An 11531-nucleotide genomic window follows, 5' to 3' on the forward strand; every position below is an offset into this window, starting at 1 on the left:
TGGGTTTTAATAAGATCTAGCCACATGCTGAAGGTAAGTAGGTACTTAATGCCTTTTGAAAAAAATGGGTATTTAAGGAAAGCACCTAATGATACCACAGAAGCTTTTTTCTGTGCTTAAGAGGCTCCAGTTCAATGCACAAGCATGGTATTAAACCTCTGAGATCAATCTAGTTAGTTCTCTTGCATGCTGCAGAGAGAGACAGCAGTCATGGTTGTCCATGTTTTTATATTTTATCACGGTAGTGATGCTTCAGCCTCCTGTTCTAGCCTACTGTCTGAGCCACGCCCTCCCCCAGGCCCAGGGGGTCTATCTGGGCAGCCATAACCCTTCCGGTTCCACACTGAGCTGCTTCAAAAGGTGATTGTTTCCCTCCGTGTACAATACCAAAGCTACTTGGGTACTTGAATTTCATGGCCAGTGGCCACCTTCATGAATAAAATTTCATGACAGTGGCCTGGCCTGCCTTTGCCCAGCTGAGCACGCTGTTAGCCTGGCTCCACTCTATAAAACTCTTTAACATGTGCAGTAGGTTAATGATTGCATGAGTGAAACTACTGTTACTTTCCCAGCTGAAGGTTATCAGCTTTGACAGCATTTGCTGATGTCCAGTGAACCATGAGCCATATTCTAAGAGGACTTATCACTTTACTGTCTTTCTGCCAAGGCAATTCATGAGCAGTTTGTGAAAAAATGTGAGCAGGGCTGAGGAGGACACAAGAAATTTTGGAGGGGAAAAAAAAAAAAAAAGTCTTAGGCGATGCTAACTCATCAAAATAGGCCAAGAAATAGGCCATAACAGAAACGAAACAATAAGAGAGGCATCACAGTGGAAATAACTACAGCACCATCCATGTCAGTCTGGTACGTACTTAGCGCTTGCTCCCAAACCTGCCTGATTTGAAAGCAATCTTTGACATTTGTGCTCCGTTAGAACATTTCTTGCCAGGATCACTGTATAATTTCACAAATATTATTGAAGTCTCACACAGTGCCTGTGAGGTAGATCAGTGAAGTTATCTTGTTTTTTCAGATGAGTACATTACAGCATAGAGGCAAGTGTTTGGTTTTTTTTTCTTTTTCATTTTTTCCTCAAGACCACAGCAAGTCAGCTTTAAAGCCAGAAGCAAGATCTCAAGGGTCCTGGCTCCTTCATCCTCATTTTATAACCTGCACTGCACCACCTCTGTTTTAACAGAGTCCTGGTAAGTAATTTTGGTGCATTAAATACAATTTCTGATTATAAGTCAGATGTGTCTATACTTGGTGCTAGTCCCTATGCATTAAAAGGGAAGGAGGAGGCGCTTCTCAATACGATTAGAGTTGCTAATGTTTTGCCAATCAGCCTAATTTTTTCTTTAGTAGTCAGTGTCTGTGGTCCTTACCTTGATGCCAGCAATGTACAGAAATACTTGGAAAATCATTGGTACTACAAAAAGGTTGAAGAGCTTTCCATACTGCCAAGCTCACGGATATCCCATGATTTCATGTGATGCCTCACCCTGAGGGAAAGCTGTGGTTTCTCATGATAAAGATAGTCCGAAGACACTTCCATCCAGAGCAGGAACTTGCAAGCATCTGAACTGTTGCTTCTGTAAGGTTCAGCAGTGCTTGCCACAGCTACAAAAATGTGTATTGGCTAGAAATAATGCATTAGATGAAGTACACATTAAGTAAAATGTTTTTATTTGGGAGCGTAGAGAGAGTACCGAATAACTGTTTATTTGTAGAGTATTGATTGACAACGTCATGGTACGACTCAAAAAGTCATAATAAAAAACTAATAAGTTTCCTTTTAAAAAGCAAAGGGCTAAGCACCAAGATTTTCTGGCTAAAAATATAAAATCAGTCATTCTGTAGAATGTATATTTACAATCAGTTATTAGAAATATAGAAAGAACTGAAAAAAATTACAGGGGAATAAAGATTGACTCAACTGATAGCTAAATATTAAATATTAACAGCATTCATAAGAATGAGGGAAATTACAAAGGGCTTGCCAAACTGTGCATTGTTTAAAATGACTGACTGAATCAAGAAGTTAAACATCCTTGAGCAAAGCAAACTATGTACCAGCAAAGGTCATTACTGTTTCCTCACAGGGTTTAGCTCTTCCACTTTGCAATTGAGCTGGGTTTTTAAAAATAGTTTCAGTATGCAGATTTAAAGGTCTTGGTGTGTGTTAAACAGAGAGGCTCTGAAACTAATTCCCTATAACGGTTGTTAATGAATACTAGCAGGTTATTAGGATGTTACTTGTAGCAGCTTCACTGTGTGATACTGTGTGAAGGCTACGCCAGCCACACAATGGTTAAAGATCAGAGGTTTAATTAGCCATATTTTACTGGGCTTGCCTTTAGGCCTCAAATAAAAGGACTGAAAGAAGAGCAAGGGAAAAGTATTTCTTTTTGTCTTCCATGGGAGCAGTCTCAGGATCACAGCCTGCCAGCGTGCCATGCGCTGCACTTGCGCCGTTGCACCTGTTCCCATTGTGCTGCTGTTTCAGGTTCTGGCAGCAGAATTCATTTCCTCTATTGTATCTGTATTCCACTGGCACGGGAATTAGTAAAAAACTAGAACTGATGTGAAACACTGAGAAACTAGTGATCACTTTCCTAGTGTGCAGGTAAACATACATCTATATTCAGAAGTCTGCTGACAATATTGCACAATATTGCATATTTTTTGCATTTGATTTGAGCAACAGCTCAAATACCTGCATAACATGAATAACTGCAGCTCAAGCACACTGTTCACAAGATGATGGCGCACTGTTAACTGAATCAAAGCTAAGACTAAGCACTACTTGAAGCTTATTACCATTCAAGTGAGACCAGTTAAAAAGCAAGCACCAATTTAGAGCTAGTGACCTTGAGCTGTGAGTGTTGTATTATCAGATACAGCTGAATATGGATTTGGCTCAGCTGAGGGGTAGGCACGAATTCACAGTAAAGAAATTATAACTAACAAGCCACTGCATGAGAGGCTCCGTCTGCCTTGCTTTCAGCCTTCATTCCCCACAAAGTCAGAAAATTGATGGTAAATGCTCAACATCTTATCGTCCATGGGTGGTTAGAGAATTCCAAATTGAAAGGGGCTGAGGTTATTCTTGCCTAGCAGATGAAATGCTAACTATATTTCAGTGCATTTGTGTATAGCAATGGAAAACATAATTTATCTGGGATGTCAGGAATGACATTGCTTTTCATTAACCTTAAATAATGTTACGAGGTTTTGCTCTACTACTATGTAGGTACATGCGCTGTCAATTTCTGTGCATATATATAGATACCGAATTAAGACAGTGTTGGAAATTCCTCAAAACCTTGCTAGGAGAAACTTGTTTAAGAGCTTATAGCAGGTCTTTATTTTATGTTTTAAAAATTCAATAGACTCCAGTTAATCTGCCCTCTGGTAATCCACAGAATAGTGACTGAGCCAGACACTTAGCTGGTGTAATGTAGTGAAGCTTTTCTGAAAGCAACAGTCAGGCTGCTACTCTAAGATATAAGAGGCTTAGGCTCAATTCCCTAATTTACCACAGATCTCTTTGTGTAACCTTGGGAAATACCTTATATCTAGGTGAAAAAAAGAGTTCACAGGCATCAAACAAAGTTCGAATCCTAACGATACTCAGACTTCCTACATGATGCATAAGCAAAGTGAGGCTCATTAAATGGAATGCAAAATAAAAAACACAGTGGCTGGAGACTAAGGAGGCACCCTCAGCACCCTCACATAATTTCTATATGGAGGCCAATTCTATGAAAGAAGGCATAATCCCACATATTTCCAATTAAAGTCCTCTGGTACCACTTACATCAACAGCAGAGCACCTCATTACTGCTTCGGAAGACAGGTGTGAATTAAGGACCTAGCTATTTCATTCAGTCATGACAAAAGACTCTGTGGGCAGGCATGGAAGCCAAATTTTCCAGTCTGTGGTCAAGCCACAGCTAAGAGCATGTTCCAAGCATCAGATCTCTAGAACTAGGCATCAAAAGAGGGACCTCAGATAAATTAATGACTCTAACATTCAATCTTTCTATTGCTGCTTCACAACCTCAATATGGAATTGGAAGGTAAATGCATTAAGGAGGATCAAAGCGTTCAGTTACTGTAGCAATGGGGGTCATAGAAGTAGCTAAAATTAGTAGATGCTGTCATTTATAATTGCTGAGAGTTTGAGCACCAGAGTGCGTTATAAGTGAGTATGGTGGAAAGGTTTGAGCTCTTCAGAGTTAATAGTCTGATCTCTGATCCATACAGGTAGAGCTGTCTGGGGGCCCATTGTATGGAGATGTGCCAGACTGTAAAGGTCTACCCTGCAAAGAGGACTGCAGAATAGGCACCTTCATAGCAGTGATGCAAATACAGGGTGTAGATGCTCTGTAAGCAAGCGATCAAGTGAGCAGTGATGTCAGCGCCCTTTTTGTAGTTTTGTGTTTCTGTTCATGATGGGAGAAATCTTTACCATGGACACAGTTCCATGGGTAAGTGGATGGAAAACATTTTAGGGAACAATTCTGTCATGGAGAATGGGCCTGCTAACAATTTGAGAGGGCAAAAGAAAATTAGAAACAACCACAAGAAAATATTATATTAAATGAGAAATGTATGGTGGGCCTTCTGTGAAATCAGAGAAATGCTTTTTGGCAAATAGGACAAGTATCCAAGGAAGGTGACTGCGTGAGCATGCATGTAGTATATCAGGAGACAACTTTCATGCTTCCCACCTGCAGGATACTGCTTTGTCAAATGACATCTCACCACGAACTGGGAAGTTACTTGCTCTCTGTTACTCTTGATGTTAACAGCATTTTCTCCAGCCTCACCTTTTCCCCCTCTTCACATTTGACCAAGGACAGGTATTGATATCCACTTTGACTGTTAAGGAACATTTTCTGACACAAAATCTCACTTTGAGAGAAGTGTGGCAATTTTCAGTTGAGTTACTTATTGCTGGATCTCAAACGCTCCTTTAAGTAGGACTGCCAAAAGACAGTGATTTGTCAAGTGTGTCAGCAGGAGAACATGAGAACAGCAGGAGCAGGAGAACAACCTGCACCAAACTATTGATAACTCTTGGCATTAGGCTTTGCACAGAACAAAGCACACGCAGGAATGCTCCAGCCTTCTTAAACTGGTCCTTCTGTACCAGACAAGCAGCAAAGGCAGAAAGTTACTGCTCTGCAGCTGGAAAATTGTCCTTATTCATTGTATGTGCTGTTAAACTGCACAAAGTTCCTACTAAATTCACTGTGAACTCTGCTTGGTATTCCCCGTCTCTCTAACAGGGATTGTTCAGGCAGGGAATTCCTGCCCGAACCAGCCAGCACGTGTGTAACGAGGCCCTTCTTTTGCCTTTCCCTATGATGTCTCATACCCACTTCTATAGGCAACGCAAACACCCGTGTCCCTCCTCCTCCCTGCCAGGGCTGTGCAGTGATTAGCCAGAACAAGCACGGACCGTGACGGAGTGGGAACTGAGTTTAGGTTTGCTGGATCCTAGCCTGGTTTCACAAAGACTGCTTTCATGCTGAAATTCAGCAATGGTTTTCAGAAAGCATCAGTGCAAAGCCAAGGATTGATTCTTCTAAGCTGAGAGGTCAAAAGTATAGTTCGGCTCTGAATTTCATGCGTCTTTTCAAGCAGAGCTATGTGTACAATTTAGCAGTTTTTCTGCTCACAAGGTCAGAATTAGGGAGTGCACATAAATGAATGTCCTTGCAAGGAAAAATGAGTGTCCTAACTTAGTAAAAAAGAGAAGATGGAAGAATTCTTTCTCGTTTTCAGAACTAACCACATTAGTAAGCTGCAACAGACTTGGTGTAACAGTCCAGTGTGGGAAGACCTCTGGCATACTGATCATGGTGGAAAAAGCAATTGTTGGAGGCTCATCCTCACAGCTGTTTTCCCTACAAACAGTTCAAATAATTTTGATACTTTTCTACTGAGGTAACTATTTCACTAAAGAATTCCTACGTTGCTGGCATTGGTGCATAATTATCCAATGATAGCTGTGATGAAAACGCCAGTACAGACAAGCTGAAATTTCCAGTTAACCTACAGGACATGTACTGTCTGTTAGAGTGAGCATGCACAGTGCATCCAAAACTGTTCTCTGCTTTTAGAAAGACCGGTGGGATTCCTGCAGTGTGTGAACTGTACCTTTTAGACGTAATGAGAATTGTTTCACACAGCATTAAATTACTGGTAGCTGCACGGTCTTGCAAATGCCAGTGCTCTAGCTCCCTGGGTAAAATGTACTGCACAGAAATGTTTGCCAAAAACATCAGTGTGGAGATGCAGCCAAAGCAGTGAGTATATTTTGAGTTTTTACAGCTGTTCTGAACAGAGATTCAGAGATATTTATCTTAAGTTTCAGAGGAACAAGCAGTAATAAATTCACCTTGCTCCATCCTGATACAGCGGACGTACCTTCTGCAATTTCTCTCCCTACTGAACTTAATTACAGTGAGCTCAGGCTCCATGACAGGTCGCTGTACGACCTGCTCAGTTTATATACATGCTTCTAAACCCAGTGAACTGCAATGCAGAGCAAGAATCTGAACTCCATGAGAAATGTGTGTGATTCCCTGCTCCACAGTACTCGAGGAGCATGACACAGAGGTGACAATGCCGTGAATCTCCACTTAGGCCACACGCATTAGTCTATTGGCAGCCACTGTAGGTTGTAGGTCAGAGCCACGTGCACTGGCCAGCAGTCACTAACCATGCAGAAGTGTGGTGGAAGTAAAAGAAACCTGAATACTTTCTTCCTTAGAAGAGGGCTCAGTCCAAACACAGGCAGACTTTAAGAAACCAGATGAACATTTGCCTCCCTTAGCAACAAGGAAAGATATTCTTCAGTTTTCATCGAGTCACAGCATTAAAATCTGTATTTATTTGTTTCTTCTATTAACTGGCAGATATACAGCTGATTCTTGCCATTTAACAAGTTGGAAAAATTTTCTCTACATCCTCCACTCTGACAGTAGGAATATCACTGCCTTTGAAGTGGGTCTTTTGGTAGGTCCCTATAGCTCAGTCTCCACTATTGGAAAGAGGTTTTGGTTTGTTTTCTTTTAAGTTCCTAGCTCTGAGGCAATTGATGTGTGGTAAAATCTACAGATGGTGGGAAATTTTTCCAATAGAACACCTCTGATAAACAAATACTGATTTGTCAAAATCAAACCTGTTCCTGGGAATCTGTTTTCATTCAATTCTAGTTCTGAAATTGTCTATGTATCTGATTCTGCATTCTCAAAATGAATCCTAACAATTTTTTTTGGCTTTGAATAACTGTTGGATTGACTCAGATGAAAAGGGTAGTTTGCACAGTCCTTTTGTTAAAGAAAAAAACCAAAAACACTAGGGAAATCCTAACATGGGCAAATGCCTTTGTCATTTTTTCTATATGATACTAACACAGGGGAAAAAAAAACCTACAAAATGGCTTGTTCTGAAAAGGATTGTAGCATAAATTGCCTATGTGTGTTCAGTTTAAACAAAAAACAAAATAAACAGACGTAACATTTCCTTCCCTAGCAGATAAACACCACAACAAAGAACCTGTATCCAAATGACCCTCTACTGAAAGACTCTTCGCTCAGTTCCAACTAAGAAACCGTGTATACCATCATGACAGATGAGACTTGTTGAGACTTTAGATAAAGACTCCTGTGGAACAGCATAATTGATGGAGAGCTCAGAATCATGGCACTGGCTTCTGCTTGCTTTCCTTACAATATTGACCTTGGTAGCTTTTCAGGTCATGCCTGTGTTTCCTGTAATGCATTTATTTGATGTGAGCTAACATTTTTCTAAGCTGCTTTGTGAAATGATTGAAGTTATTAGTAAAATTATGACATTTGTTGTCCCTTGTAAGAGATGAAAATTAGTCTTTTACTTCATATTATATATATGCTCAGTTTGAGTAATTGTAGAGTAACCAACTAGTTCTGGTATTTATGGGTTTTTTCACACTTTTTTTTAAATTAACAACCCAAGAAAATAGTGGATTTTCTTTTTAGAGGAAAGAGGAGTAAAATGAACCCAACAAAAGCTATAAACCAAATTAAGAACCCAGATTTATAAGCTTCTTTACCTTTACAAACTAGACAGAGCAAAATCTGTTGCTATTGTTATCTTTATCCTGAGAAGTCACTCTGTGCTACAATATACTAAATGGTACTACGTACACTGCTCACTGTAAAACAGCTAAACATCCATGAGTCATTTGTTTAATCTTTTCTGAGTTTTTATGCCAAGCACCTGCCTTTTAATTTGCTACGACCAACCTGAAACATCTGTCAATTTTTTCCCCATGAATTAATAATGCTGTAATTAAAATCCAGCAGAGAGCTCAGCTGAGACTCCTGGTTAATTAGGACAGGAGATAGCCATGTGAGCGGCAAGGCATTACATTAGTTGGAGAAGGCTTGGATTTGAACCAGGGCTCTGTGGGTGACATGTTGCTACCAGTCCGGAATTTAACCATGAAGCTTTTCGATATTTGTTCCAGTAGCCAGTACGTCTATTTGTGAGAAAATATTGCTGAAATTATTTAATTGGGATGCTGTGTCTGAAAACCATTTTCTTTAAATATGTGTGGTTTTAAAAGGATCTAGTTTTAGTTACTGTTAAAAACTATGAAAATAAGAAACAGTGCTGAACTAAGCTCTTGCCTAGAGCTGTTTTGTACTTCAAGTGGCAGTGGGAGTGTCACGAAGAGAAAAATTACCTTCTTGGTAAAAGCCAGACTTGCTGCCAATGTGCAAAGGCTGAGAATTTTAGCTTCTTCCAGGATTGCTTTCTACACTGATAATTGCAATGGTGTCCAAGTAATCAAGACTGTTGCTGGTACTGAAAGTATGAGCTTGATTCAGGCTCATGCAGGTTGATTCCTGCAGCTTTTGGAAGGATTCTTATACCACGTACTTGATATGTAAGGATTTGAGGATTGTTTTTTTGCTTTTTACTTTGTTTTAAAACACCAGACAAAAATATTTGTTCTTATATCACATTTCAGCACACCTATATATGAAAACATCTACTTGAAGACCTCATCACTTGCCAAGTATTTTTTTTTATTTAAAAATGTGCACTAACAATTAATATCACAGAATTTTTCAAGCTTATTCAAGGAAGAAAAAGAAAATTGTATTGCAACTAAGAGTGAGATATGGAAGATTTTTATCATGAACTTCAATAATCTGAAAACAAAGTTAACTTGTAGCCCACAGTAATGTATACCATATGTAATCTCAATGTCCTGCTGTGTACCACAGAGAAAAAAATCTCGTAACTCAGAAGGCATTCCTGTTTTAATTGGACAACTATGTTTTACTACTGTCCAAATTCAGAGAGGATCTCTTCTAAAAGAAACTTCTTTAAATAGTCTCTAATGTGAAGAGATGTTTTGCCAAGTCATAGGTTCTTCAGCTTAAATATGAACCAGTTATTTGCCATTTTCCTTTGCAGACAAGATGATAGAAAAGTTCCCACCTTCACATATGCTAGTTTGCTGTAAATCTGAATTACCAAGTTCATACCTTATTCTCCACTTCCAGCTTGCTCTTTACGCCACAATATATATATATCCCATTGTATCCCATTAATGGGAAAACTCTTGACAATTCCTGTAATTTAAGATTCAGGGAGTTTTTTATTTCTTTGTAAGTTTTCCTGTGAGATTCAAGCAGAGGATTCTACCTTGCAGTGGATAAAGTATATTTAATAATTAACCTCATAATGGAAAGCTGAGTCAAGACTCACAATATTCTGCAGTATAACAATGATTTCATCATTTCTTTATAAATCTAGAACCCATTGTAAGAAAATATGCCTCTGGAAAGAAGCTGGGGGAACTGGATGATGCATCTTTGTCTCTGAGAAGGTGAACTTGAGAAAAGGCTTTGGTAAGTTTCCCAAATATAAAACAGAATATTTGTCTCCAGCCTTGATTCAGTGAAAAAGGAGGATTGTATCCTGCAAGGAAAGAGAGGAGAGGCAGGAAACTTTGAGATGAACACATCCTTAGGGTAGAATCCCAGAGGGAGGTATTTCTGAAAGATTTTACAATCAATCTTATGTAAAACAAGGTACACATGGTTTTAGTTTCAAATTAGCTGTGACTTCCATAGTGTGTTATTAAATATATATCTTTTCACTTGGAATTCTCAGTGGTTTAGAAGGGGGAGAAAAACAGATTTGTCCAACTTCACAAGAAAGTCCCAGGGCAGTGACAGTGTGCTGAGGCTGTGTGGTCCAGGAAATGCAGCACAGAACCAAGAGTGAGGAAACCTGATTGTCATCTACTTGTCAGTCCTGAAAAACACCACATCCCTTTGCCTCTTCTACCTTGTGAGAGCTTTGCATCGCATATACAGAGATTTATTTATTTATTTTATTTCAAATTACAAGAAAGCATTATAATGCTAAACAGCTGCACCTGACCCACGCTGTGTACGTGAGGAAAACCCAACATGGCTGATAGGGTATTGCCTTTTCGATAAACCACCCTTCACTTCGAGTAGCCCCCGCATGAAAACTGAGGAGATTCGTGGAACAAGATTGCCCTCTGCAGCCCACAGGCAGCTCCCTCCCTGCGGTATTTGTTCCCCTTTTCTACACAGGCAAATTAAATATGCTGCTAACGTAACAGCGTTTGGATATTTTTTAAAAATAAAATTGGGGACACCTCTGTATTTTTAGTGTGACTGGGTCCCAAACATGAATTTGCCCAAACAGCTCCTGATTAGGTTTGCTGTTATCCGAAGACAAGGAGCTAATGGAGATGATGCGGAAGGGATTTGATTTAGCCCTCTAGCTGTTTGCTCAAGTTAAGCTACCAGCACAGGCCATAACCAGCATCTGGTCTAATGAGCTACAGTGAGAATCCCGCCGACTGTATCTTTGTTGTACTAGATAACAAGGAAGAATCACACTAAAATAGACTTCTGGTGAAGATTGTGAGAGTAAATACAGCTCTTGGGAGACAGAGGAGGGAATACTCCTCACCTAATCTTTGCTGAATAATGGTCTTTTAAGAATCTCTCTCGTTTTTAAACCAAACCAAAAATCATCCCCATGGTTCATAATTTTCATATAACAAATTTTAGCAGGTACAAGTCAATATCATATATCAGTTTATGAATATGACTGCTGTTTAAGTATTTCACTCAATGTGTTGTGTGAGTCCTTGAAAAATGAAGTGAAGACTAAATAAGGTAAAGCTGCAATGTTTTAAATACTAAATTAATGATACACAATTCTGAACAGAAAAACTAGATTGAAAAAATCTCTGCATAGCTACTGCAATTAGGGATGTGATCTTGTATTTGTAATTGACATAGCAACATGAACAAAATGTCTAGTACAAATAAAATTACACTGACAAGCCTGCTTATGTTGGTATAATACATGTTAGCTCAAGAGGCAGGTATAAATTATGCCACCAAATACTATTGTTCCCAAACATTTTACAAAAAGAAATCATTTAACCTCTTCCTTCTTTCTTTTCATAA

General features: G+C 39.3%; 1 protein-coding gene across 3 annotated transcripts in view; it reads left to right on the forward strand.

Annotated features, from left to right (window-relative positions):
- Window positions 1-773: 773 nt before the first annotated feature.
- Window positions 774-11531, forward strand: part of TOM1L1 (target of myb1 like 1 membrane trafficking protein) — a 38480-nt gene continuing 27722 nt past the window's right edge. The window contains exons 1-3 of one of the 3 annotated variants that reach the window (XM_040581860.1): window positions 774-864; window positions 1098-1205; window positions 9829-9923. The gene's annotated coding sequence lies outside the window, so the exon portion shown is untranslated. Of the gene's footprint in view, window positions 865-888; window positions 1206-9828; window positions 9924-11531 lie in introns of those variants that run through there. The other 2 variants (XR_005826031.1, XM_040581861.1) reach the window with 2 other exon arrangements.

This window comes from Falco naumanni, chromosome 1, assembly GCF_017639655.2.
Source record: "Falco naumanni isolate bFalNau1 chromosome 1, bFalNau1.pat, whole genome shotgun sequence".
Classification (NCBI taxonomy): Eukaryota; Metazoa; Chordata; class Aves; order Falconiformes; family Falconidae; genus Falco; species Falco naumanni.